The sequence below is a fragment of the Petaurus breviceps genome, unplaced genomic scaffold, assembly GCF_028583685.1.
Source record: "Petaurus breviceps papuanus isolate PSGF00001 unplaced genomic scaffold, PetGlider_PUasm1.0 90925, whole genome shotgun sequence".
Taxonomy (NCBI): Eukaryota; Metazoa; Chordata; class Mammalia; order Diprotodontia; family Petauridae; genus Petaurus; species Petaurus breviceps.
Genome location: NW_027187380.1, coordinates 30619046 through 30630617, shown reverse-complemented (window position 1 = coordinate 30630617; position 11572 = coordinate 30619046). Strand labels below are relative to the sequence as shown.

Sequence of the window (11572 nt, the reverse complement as noted above, 5' to 3'; positions counted from 1 at the left end):
ATTTCAGTCCATGTCCATGTATATGTAACATAAAAAAGGTACTTGGGGGAGGGGTGAAGGAGGAAGTCTGCCAACCAGCCTTTATGTTGTGTCATCTAAATTGTCTAAATGAACAAAAAACAGATTCACTCTTGGCTTTTTACTTTAAGAGTCAAATATGACTCCAACACAACTATTGAAAAATGAAAAGTTTAGTCAACAATTAAACTTTTGAATCATCTTTTCCTCTAAATTGAATAGTTAATTCAATTATTGCCTGAATTTATTATTTGATCATGTATAAACAAAATTTGAAGAAACCAGCTGTTTTGCTGTAACAGTTCTTTGACAACTGTTTTTTACTTGGCTGACTGTCTTCCTTTGATTAGAACTGAAGATTTACCTTTCTTATATCATCACTTTAACTTTCTCCTTCCTATTGTGAAGGACATGTTTTCTGTAGTCACATTAGGAGGAGGAAATCTTTCATCTGTTATAGGAAGGAGAAACAAATTTTCTTACTTCCACATAAACCTTATGAGGGTTTCTCTACACGATTATACTAATTATACTAGTGCTTATCCAAAGGCTAGAACATTCAGGTCTGATGAATTATGTGATAATAAATAAATATAATCTTAGTTCTAGAAAGGATACTGGAAACTATTTAGTCTATTTAGCTACAATTTCTCCAGATGGCTCATTTATGTTGATAGATGAAGAGAAAAAAAGCATAGGGACCAAGAGAGGGAGAATAGTTTTATTATATGGAGCATCCTAGATGAAGGGAAATTGGCTCCACATCCCATCTTCATTTTATCCCCTTTGGATTTCCCAGGGTAATCAATTCACCAATTGCCAAGAACTTCAAGAATCAGGAAATGAAAGTGACAAAGCAGTAATGAGAATAGCAAGGAGCTGAGAATTCTGGAGAATACTAATGGAAGCCTTAAATCAGGGAAATCTGAGGTAAGTACTTATCAACCCCGACAGAAAGAAAATAAAAGACTGAAATTTCCCTCTTCCCACATAAGGGATAACTTTTATGTCATCTTTAATCACAAGAATGCCTTCAACTGGAAATAGCTTCCTAGGACAGAGATTCTAAAACATTCTTTTTGTCACCCACTCCAGAATTTTAAAACTCAGCTTGTGAATTCCTCCTGAAAACTCACTGTACTCTGTCTTACTGCATTTTACACTGTGGTTTACAAAGTGATGTCTTCAATTGCAAATGGCTAGGTTAATATAACACCAAAATTCAAAAAATTTAATTGATTATTAAGTAGCTACTATATAAAACCCTCTGCTAAGTGCTGTAGAAAGATACAAAGACAAAAATGAAATAGACCCTGCCCTCAAGAAATTTATGTTCTAATACAAGTTATTATGTTCTATTACATGTACATAGTTAATTAGATGCAAGGTAATTTAAGAAGGGAGCCTTTCTGAGTCTCAGTGAGTGTTTAACAAGATGATCACTAAAACCCATGCTCCTGTGAAATGTTTTTAAGGCCTTTACCAACTCACCTGTGAATTATAGTTTGACTGAATCCTAGCCTTACTTTGTTACTAATCATGCAGATCTATTAGCTTATAATATGTCTAATATAAGCATCACTGGCATAAATGATTAAGTCAAAAACTTCTTTGATGTTCTTTTTTTTTAAGCAATTGGGGCTAAGTAACTTGCTCAAGGTTACACGGACAGTTATTTGTGTGTGTGTGTGTGGGTGCCAAGCATCTGAGGCCGAAACCGATCCCAGGTCTCCCAACTCTGGGGCCCGTGCTCTTACTCACTGTGCCACCTGGCCGCCCCTTTGATGTTCTCATAAATAGCAACAACCACAAACATTTCTAAAAGTAGTTGAACAATTTTGTGAGTGGATCCTCTTCCATGCTGAATTCTTATTCAGTCAGCCTGAATTGGAGGCAGCTAGAAGACATTTCTGATTTCAGAGTCAGAAAGACCTGAGTTTAAATCCTACCTCAGACTCTTCCTAGCTATGTGACCCTGAGCTTCAGTTTCATCATTTATAAAATGAGGAGATTTGACTTGAAGGACAAAAGCTGTAAACCTAAGGTCTCTTCCAACTCTAAATCTATGGTCCTGCTTTCCTATGTTCTAATCAAAAAAGTTTACATCTGTATCCATCCTTATACTTTACAAAGCCTATTCATACTCAAAGGCAGCATGTTCTAATAGAAAACACATTTCTCTTAGATAAAAAGGTCCTGGGTTTGAGTCTTGCCTTTGCCACCTACTAGTTGCATGATCATAGACAAGTTATTTTATCCCTTGAGCCAAAATTCATTATCCATAGAGTGAAAATATTTGCACTAATAATAATAGCTATATAGCGATTCAAGTTTTGCAAATCATTTTACTAACATAATCTTTTTTTATCCTCACAACAGCCCTGGGAAATAGTGCTATTTATTATCTCTGTTTTATAGATCAGGAACAGAGGCTGAGAGATAAATGATTTTTCACATGGCTGGTAATTGTCTCAGGATGGATTTGAACTTTGTTTTGGCTTAAGCACTACCTAAATTCTTGGTAAACTTTAAAGCACCATATAAATGTGATGTATTTACATTATCATGTGATTCTCATTAACAACCCTGTGAGGTAAGTGGGAAGATACTATTATTCCCATTTTATAGATAAGGAAACTAAAGCTTAGGTCTACAAAGTAATATACAAAGTCACATGGCTAGAAAGGAGCTGAGCGTGGTTTTATCTTCACTATACTATGTTGACCACCATTATAAATAGCTATAGTGATCATTTAGTCCAGCTTCCTCATTTGTAAAATGAGGAGAGGGAACAGGGTGCTTTGGAAAGCATTTGGAAGCATATGGTCTAAGTTCAAATTCAGGCTCTGATATTTTATGCCTGAATGGCTTTAGTTAAATCATTCACCTTTCTGGGCTTCATTTCCTTATCTATAAAATGAGGAGATTCTACTTGATGACTACTAAGATCCCTTCCAGCTACAAATCTGTGAGTCCATTAAGTCTATAAACTAAGGATAAGTGTCTTGTCCAAAGTCATGCAGGTAGCAAATGGAAGAATTCAAACTTGAACCCAAGGTTTCTAACACTATTTGTACTCTTCCACTGAATTCTTTGTGACTCCCCTTGACTAATCCCTTGATAAAGTTTCCCCATTCTGAATATCATATATCCATTCTCATTAATTCCTTGTATTTTGTAACTAAGTTCAGTATTGTTTATCCATATATATGTAAGTCATTGTGTATTTCAAGGTAATGTAAGAGCTATTGAGTATTAATACAATTGATTGAATTAAGTATTGAGACCAAATTAGAAGTGTTTTTAGTTTGGGGAAAGGAATGGTAGTATGAGAGGTAACAAAGGGTTAAGTTTCTACAGAACTGCAAGAATTGCTGAGCAAAACTACTGATAAAAAGTAACGGACAGTAGACTTGGGGGAGTTGAGGCAGTAGCCTTGGGAGGAAGTTGAGTTCCTAGTCCTTGGGGGAGTTGAAGCAGTAGCCTTGGGAGGAAGTTGAGTTCCCAGAGAACTCCTAGATAATACTAAAATGAAACAATGTAGAATGGAAGGATCTAGCAACAGCAGGTGGATTTGACCAATCGCCCAGAAAAGGATGTATCTAGGTTAGACTGAAGAGGGTTCAGTATTCTGAGGTTGTTACTGGGCTTGCATAGTGGACCTCATGTATTATGTATGTTATCTAACAAGATTAGAGCCTCATTAGTAATAATTAGGTTAATGTTTGGGAGGAGTGTGTAACCCTTGTTTATTTAACCCAGCTTTAGCTTCTGTACCTCGGCCTCCTCTGTCTCTCTGTCTCTCTCTCTGTCTCTCTCTCTCTGTGTCTCTCTCAGTGCTGTCCCAGAGACTGGACCAACCACTTCTTTCGAGATTCTAATAAAACTTTCTACCTTCACTTTGAGAGGTCTCTGAGTAGTCAATTTGGGTTAGGGTCTCTGTATCCCACACACTGCTATCTGCCAAAGATTTAAATCAGACTTTAAAAGTTGCTTTTCCTGAGATAACTACAGTTTGTAGCTATAATCAGTTTTGTTTTGGGGGGTTTTTTGCAAAATGTTTTTACATAAGAATTCTAAACTTCCAGCTATTCTCTCTCCAATAAACACTGGTTGTTTATTGCCTTACTTTATGTTACACAAGCATTTGGTTCACTTAATTTAAACAATAACTCCCAATTTATTGCAAAGATAATTCAATTATACTACTTATCTGTAGGTTATATGATAACTCACATTTAACTAATTGATTAAAAATATATTTCTGAGTTCTAGTGGAAATTTTGGAGCATAGACAAGAAACCTGGGAGTGTTTAACTTAAGCACTTTTTACAAATCTCACATTTACTCATATTGCATCCAATTCTGAGTCATACTGTAAAAGAGGAATGTATAGAGTCCTTCCAGAGAAAAATGATGGAGTTGTAACCATTTTAAATGAATATTAAAATAATTATAAATGTTTAACCAGAAAAATAGAAGACAACTGTCTTCAAATATTTGAAAGAGGAATTAAACTTGGTTTGCTCAACCCCATGGGAACAAACTAGGACCAATGAGCAGAAGTCACAGGGAGGTTTTATAAGATTCAATGTAAGAAAGAATTTTCTAATAGTAATTTCTACATAGCAGAATAAACTGCCTTACAATGATATTTTAAGTTCCTCTTTCACTGGATGTTGAAGCAGAAGCTGAATATGTCAAAAATATTCTAAGAGGGATTCCTTTATTCGACAGACAAAATTATGACAACCCTTTCCACCTCAAAGCTTCCATGCTCCTCAAAGTCCTTTACAAAGATTAAACCCAGTGGGGATTTCACTGTCACATATATCAATCACAGTTACTAACCAATGAGATGGCAATATTAGAAGCCCAATATAGATGCAAAGAATTCCCTAAGGAATTTGGAATTGCCTAAGTACCAGAACTTTAAGGGGCTTTCTGTTACTCCAGGACCAACCAAGTTGGTTCAAGGAGAAAAAGATGGAAGAGAAGAAAGTATCTTGATCAGAAGGTGCTAAAAATAAAATAAAATAAAAAAATAATTTAAGGATCATATTCCATTCCATCCCACAAAGTTAGTAGGGCCAACCTTCCTCTTCCACAATCCACTTCTTTAGACTACTTGTTGCCCTTTTATAATGTCTTTCAAAGTTATAGGTATTCTAAACATTCATTGTAATCTGATTTCATCTTCATAGTAATATCAAAGTCCCCACAAGACCCAGGTTCAGGTCTCATGTCTGATATACAGGCTATGTGGCCCTAAGCAAGTTCCTTATCTTCTCTGTGCCCCCAGACAATTCTCTAAGATGACAAATTTCAGGGCAGATGCCTATCTGCAATAGTATAGGATATTTCTTCATGAAAGAGTTCCCTATACAAAAAAAATCAGGATGTATTGGGAAGCTGGAGAACAGTGTGATTTGATTTGTTCCTATCCATTACTGTGGTCCAAAGTCAAAGACTAATGGCACCTGAAAACATTGACCACAAAGGTTCACAGCTACCAGCTTAGATACTGAAAGGTAATAGGACTTGAAATGGGCTCCATCGGGGAGAGGCACATACTTAGACTTCTTCAGATGCACTATAGCAGCTGAACACAAAGGGAGATTAGGGTGGAGAAACTGCTAGATAAGAGTGAGGTAACTTCTAGTGAGATGGTGGAACTACTATTGCAAGGTTGAAAAAAAATACCAAAAGTGCACAGGAAGACTTGATGATGGGTTTCCTAGCCCAGAAAACAGGATCTTTGATTAGATTTATACTGCTGAAGTAACTGTGTTGTCCTGAAAAGCACACAGAATGTGGAATCATATGACCTAAAGTAGCCAGTGCCTGATACATAAGTGCTTAATAAATGTTTATGACTGACTGACTTTTACAACTTAATTTACATGATTGTTATGATGGGATTGGCATAATGTTTATGAAACATTCTGTAATTTGCTTTGTAAAAAATCTCTGAGCTTTGTGACCTCTGTAAGTTTATTTTATTTTTCCTATTCATCTTTGGTGAGAGTAAAATACTTATGAACAAGCCACCTGTCTCAGGTTCATTAAAGGAAAGAAAGGAGGCATCCATGCTAGGTCTAGGAATCTCCTGGAATGTGAAGAACAGCTGAGACAGTTGCCATGTCGAGGCAATCATAAACTCGACCAGAGAGAACAAAGGACAAAGAGAAAAAAAAGGAAAGACCCCAACCATCAACTAGGGGGAATGTTAGGGCATTGTTAATATTCAGCAATTCTCCTGACTTCATTATCTTATGGTTGGTTGTTGTCCATTCTCAAAGAGCAACATGTCATCACTATGCTTGAGTGTGTGTGGGTTTTTTCAGTGTGTTCAGCTGTGGCTAATCAGACCAATATGAACTCAGAATGCTCTACCACAGGTCAGACACAAATAGTCCATGTGAACATTTGGGGTGGATACTCTAAACTTGTGCATCCTGTATTTCCTCTGAGCTGTTTCAATTCTGCTTTGGTCACAGAGCACAGCACCTACTCTGATGTGAGCACACCATGCTGATCAGTCCTGTGCCAGTGTCTCCCATGTCACACAATCAATTCCAAATTTCTTGAGAGAAACCTTGAAAGAATCCTTGTATCGCTTCTTCTGACCACCATGTGAACAACGCTTGTCCTGTGTGAGTTCTCCATAAAATAGTCTTTTTGGCAAGTGTATGTTTTGCATTTGAACAACGTGGGCAGCCCATCTGGGCTTTGCTCTCTAAAGCAGAGTTCGAATGCTTGGAAGTTCAGCTCAAGAAAGGACCTCAGTGTCTGGTACCTTATCCTGCCAGGTGATCTTCAGAATCTTCCTAAGACAATTCAAATGGAAGCAATTCAGTTTCCTGGCATGGCACTGGTAGATTGTCCAGGTTTCACAGGAATACAACAATGAAGTCAGAACAATGGCTCTATAGACCTTCAGTTTGGTAGTCAGTCTAATACCTCTTCTCTCCCATACTTTCCTTTAGAACCTCCCAAACACTGAGCTAGCTCTGGCAATGCATGTGTCAACCTCATTCATTATCAATGCATACATCCCTAGAAAGTACACTACCAAAGTAAGTGAACTTATCCACAGTATTCAAAACTTCTCCATTTGCTGTAACCAATGGTTCCATGTATGGATGGTGTGGTGGTGGTGGTTGATGGAGCACTTGTGTTTTCTTAGTGTTAATTGTTAGGCCAAAATTAGCATAAGCAACACACAAAATTGATCCATACTTTGTTGCATCTCACTTTCAGAGGCTGCAATGAATGCATAATCATCTGCAAATAGAAAATAATGCACCAACACTCCCTCCACTTTGGTCTTGGTTTGTAGCCTTTTCAAATTAAAGAATTTACAATCAGTGTAGTAGCTGACCTTGATGTTGTGTTCATCCTCATTGAAAACATTTGACAACATGGCTGAAAACATCATGTCAAAAAGCATGGGAGCAAGCATACAGCCTTGTTTCATTCCATTGGTGACTGGGAAGGCACAAGAGCATTTGTCCATTATCCAGAACCCAAGCAAGCATGCCATCACAAAACTGATGTATGATGCTGATGAAGTTCTTCGGGCAATCAAATTTTGACATAATTTTCCATAAACCCTCACAACTAGCTATAACTCATTATAGGTGGAATCTGGGCAGGGGAGGGAGGGGGGTGCAGGGAGAAGGACAAGAAGAATTCTATTCCTTTTGGTTCAGTTGTCTTAATATGAATGATAGATTAAGTGGAGACATTTTATGGAGCACAAATTAAATCCCTTGTATAGTTGGCTTTTATTTTATACCAGTTTAGGTCTGGTATATAGACACAATCAGAACTCTTTCTATGGCATGATAACTAAGTGTCCTGCTTTTCTCTTTTTCTGCCATAGCCAAACCTAGAAGGGGGCAGTCACAGACCACTGGACCTATTCCTCCACATCTAGCTTTGCCCTCACCAGCCTTTTCAACCACAGTCCAATGCACCTACTCCTCTTCAGCATCATTGTGTTGATCTATGTCCTTCCTATGATAGGTAATGTGACCATGGTATTAGTGATCTGGGTAGATTTAAGGCTCCATACATCCATGTACTTCCTGTCAACTCTCCATCCTAGACATTTTCTTCACCTCAGTCACAGTCCCCAAGATGATTGTGGGCTTTCTCTATGGCTGAACAAGCATCTCTTTTGGGGGATGTGGAGCCCAGATGTTCTTTTTCATGTTCTTGGGAGCAGTGGAGTGCCTGCTCTTAGCCCTCATGGCCTATGACAACTAGGTTGCCATGTGTAACCCACTCCAGTACCCAATACTGATGAGCAGGTAGGTATGTTGCCTCATAATAATCATCTCATGGCTTGGTGGGTCACTTAATGCCTCCCACCAGACAATTCTGACCTTACAGTTTCCCTACTGTGGCTCAAAGAAGATTGCCCACTTCTGTGAGGTGCCATCCCTGCTGCAACTTGCCTGTGCTGACACAACTACCTATGAAAAAGTACTATTTGTTACAGGTGTCGTAGTGCTGCTGGTGCTCATTGCCTTTATCACTACCTCCTATGCTCTGATCCTGACTGCTGTGCTTCAGATGAAGTCAGCTGAGGGGCACCACAAGACACTGTTTACCTGCTCCTCCCATCTGACAGTGGTCAACCTTTTTCATGGACCACTCATCTATACCTACATGTTGCCATCCTCCTATCACTCACCAGGACAGGATGATATAGTCTCTGTAGAAGACACAGTCTTCACACCTATGCTGAACCCCGTCATCTACAGCCTGAGGAATAAAGAAGTCTCAGGGGCAATGAAGAAGGTGATAAAGAAATGTAGAGTCACTAAAAATGTGTAAGAACTCAGGAAGAGGAGAATATTTTATTGATTGGGACCCATTATTAATCTCTACAAGGCAAAGAACTGATCCAGATTGTATTTGAAAGTCCTTTCCAACCTGGCCATGTAACCTTGAGCAAGTTACTTAACCCCAATTGCTTAGGGGCGGCCAGGTGGCTCAGTGAGTAAGAGCACCAGCCCCAGTGTCAGAGTGACCTGGGGATCGAATCCGGGCTCAGATACTTAGCATCACACCTGGAAATAACTGGCTGTGTAACCTTGAGCAAGTTACTTAACCCCAATAGCTTGAAAAAAAAAAGAAAGAAAGTCCTTTCCAAATCTATGATTCCAAAATTCTAGTTTGTGATTCCAAGATTTCATCCTAGGCTTCTATCTAAAATTCTATCCTAATGTAATATTCCTCAGGGAGAAGAGTTCAATCTCACCTCTATATTCTGGGGGAACAGACTTGTTTTTCAGTCTCATATAAGAACAGTTATCTTTGGGTGAGCTCAACAGACTTCAAGACCTGGAATTTTTTTCTTGGATATAAACTACATCCCTTTCCCTGAAGTTGAAATCTGTCTCCTTCCTGTAGATTGATACTCAGTGGAAAAAGAGAATGATAAAAACAAGTCTAGTCCCACCAAAACATTTCCCCAAATTTCTCTGCCCCCAGAGGAGAGCATAGGAATAAAACTCTTCTAATATACAAAGTAAGTTCTTGTTCTATAGGATTGTATTCAACTGCATAAACATTTACTATCTGCTCCTATATGCAGCAAATGGGGAAAACAGAAAGTTTAGATAATTCACATTTATGTAAAATTTCTGAATCACAAGGTCATAGGGACCTCAGAAGCCATCTAATCCAAACTCTCCATTTTATGCATAAAGAATCTGATATCCTAGGGGTGGCCAGGTGGCTCAGCGAGTAAGAGCACTAGGCTCCAGTGTCGGGATGACCTGGAGATCGAATCCCAGGCTCAGATACTCAGCACCACACCCAGAAATAACTGGCCGTGTAACCTTGAGCAAGTTGCTTAACCTTGATTGCTTAAAAAAAAAAAATAGAAAAAAAAATAATCTGAAATCCAGGCCAGTTAAGGTCATAGACCTCCAGGCTCTGGAGGTTTCCTTAGGCCAGGACAGTCAACCAGCACAAAGACAATGCTCCAGGCTGCAGAAGTTTACTGGGATGACACAAACAGTGCCACCATGGCAACATTGTGTGCTGCAAAAGATTTCTGTAGGACAGCTGAGGAACCATGGGAGAAGGGCAGGACACATTTCCAGGCTTGAAATTGACTTCAACCCCACACTCTACAACCCCTCTTTCCTGAAACATGGAGACCCAAACTATGAAAATAAGCCTGTCAGAACAGAGATGAACAGAGGGAACAGGAGGCTGTGTAGTAATCCACCAAATCCACCATGCCGATAGAAAAAGTCCAGTTTCCAACTGGGGCAAGTTTCATTCTCCCAAAACTTACTTGGTACAGAGATCTTGGCTGGTGAATCATTAATTACCCAGTGTGGGAAGAAGCAGGGACACTTTGAGATTCGGTACTCAGGGAAACCATCATCAGAAGGGCCAGAGTCTCAAAGTGAGCAATAGAGAAAAATAAAGGGAAAAAGTAATAAAATTACTGAAAATTCCAGGAAGAAGAAAAATCAAAGACATACAACATAAGCAGATAAATCAACAAGTGAAAAGACTAACAGCAGGAAGAAATATAGCTACCAAATCTCCAGGAAAACAATGTATCACTTGATGAGACAGAGGACCCTGTGGAATTTGGGAAGAACATGAAACCATGATGTTCCTGGTTTAAAAGAGAAATTAAAATAAGCAGAGCAGAATTTATGGCTTGCACAGCAAAAAGAATGGGTCGATTTTCTTTTTTAAATCTAATCTATCTACAACGAGTAAGAGCACCAGTCCCAGTGTCGGGATGACCTGGGGATCAAATCCAGGCTCAGACACTTAACACCCACCCAGAAACCATGTAACCTTGAGCAAGTTACTTAACCCCAATTGCTTTTTAAAAAATCTAATCTATCATGGTAAGAGTCACCAAAGAAATGTGTTCAGAATGAAAATATGCAGAAGTGAGGACAAACTAAAAGAAGCAAAAATAATATTAAAAGAAAGTATGCTCACTATGCAAGCAAAATATACTGATCTTGAAAACAGGATGAATAGATACCACATAAGAATGTGATAGGACAAAATATCTAAACATTGTAATGCAAGAAATATTACAAGAGAATTGTCCAGAACTTTTAAACACAGAAAGTGAAGTACCAATGAAAGAATTCATAAATCACCTCCAAAGAAAAAAAGGAACAGGGAGAGGGGGTTTCAAGTATTAAAGACATAGAATCGTTAAATAAAAAATTCAATTCCAAAGCAAGTTCTACAAACAATCAGGGGAAAGACATTCAAATATAAACAAAAGTAAATTTAAATAACACAAGACTATTCTGCAACCACCAGAGGGGGAGAAAAGAGGAAATAGGATAATACAGTGTTTGATAAGATGGAAAACATAAATTGCCCAAGGAAAAACTCCTGATTTGATTTAAAAAAAAAAACAGCTAAGAAAACTTAAAAACAACCTGACGGAAATTAGGTTTAAATCGACATCATACACCACACTCCACAACACATTCCAGATGAACATGTGACCTTAATATTAAAGATCATACTATTTTTTTTAATG

General features: G+C 38.3%; 1 pseudogene; it reads left to right on the top strand.

Moving 5' to 3' along the window:
- The first annotated feature begins 7442 nt into the window (after nt 1-7442).
- On the top strand, nt 7443-8865 carry LOC138152269 (olfactory receptor 2Z1-like; annotated as a pseudogene).
- The last annotated feature ends 2707 nt before the right edge of the window (nt 8866-11572 follow it).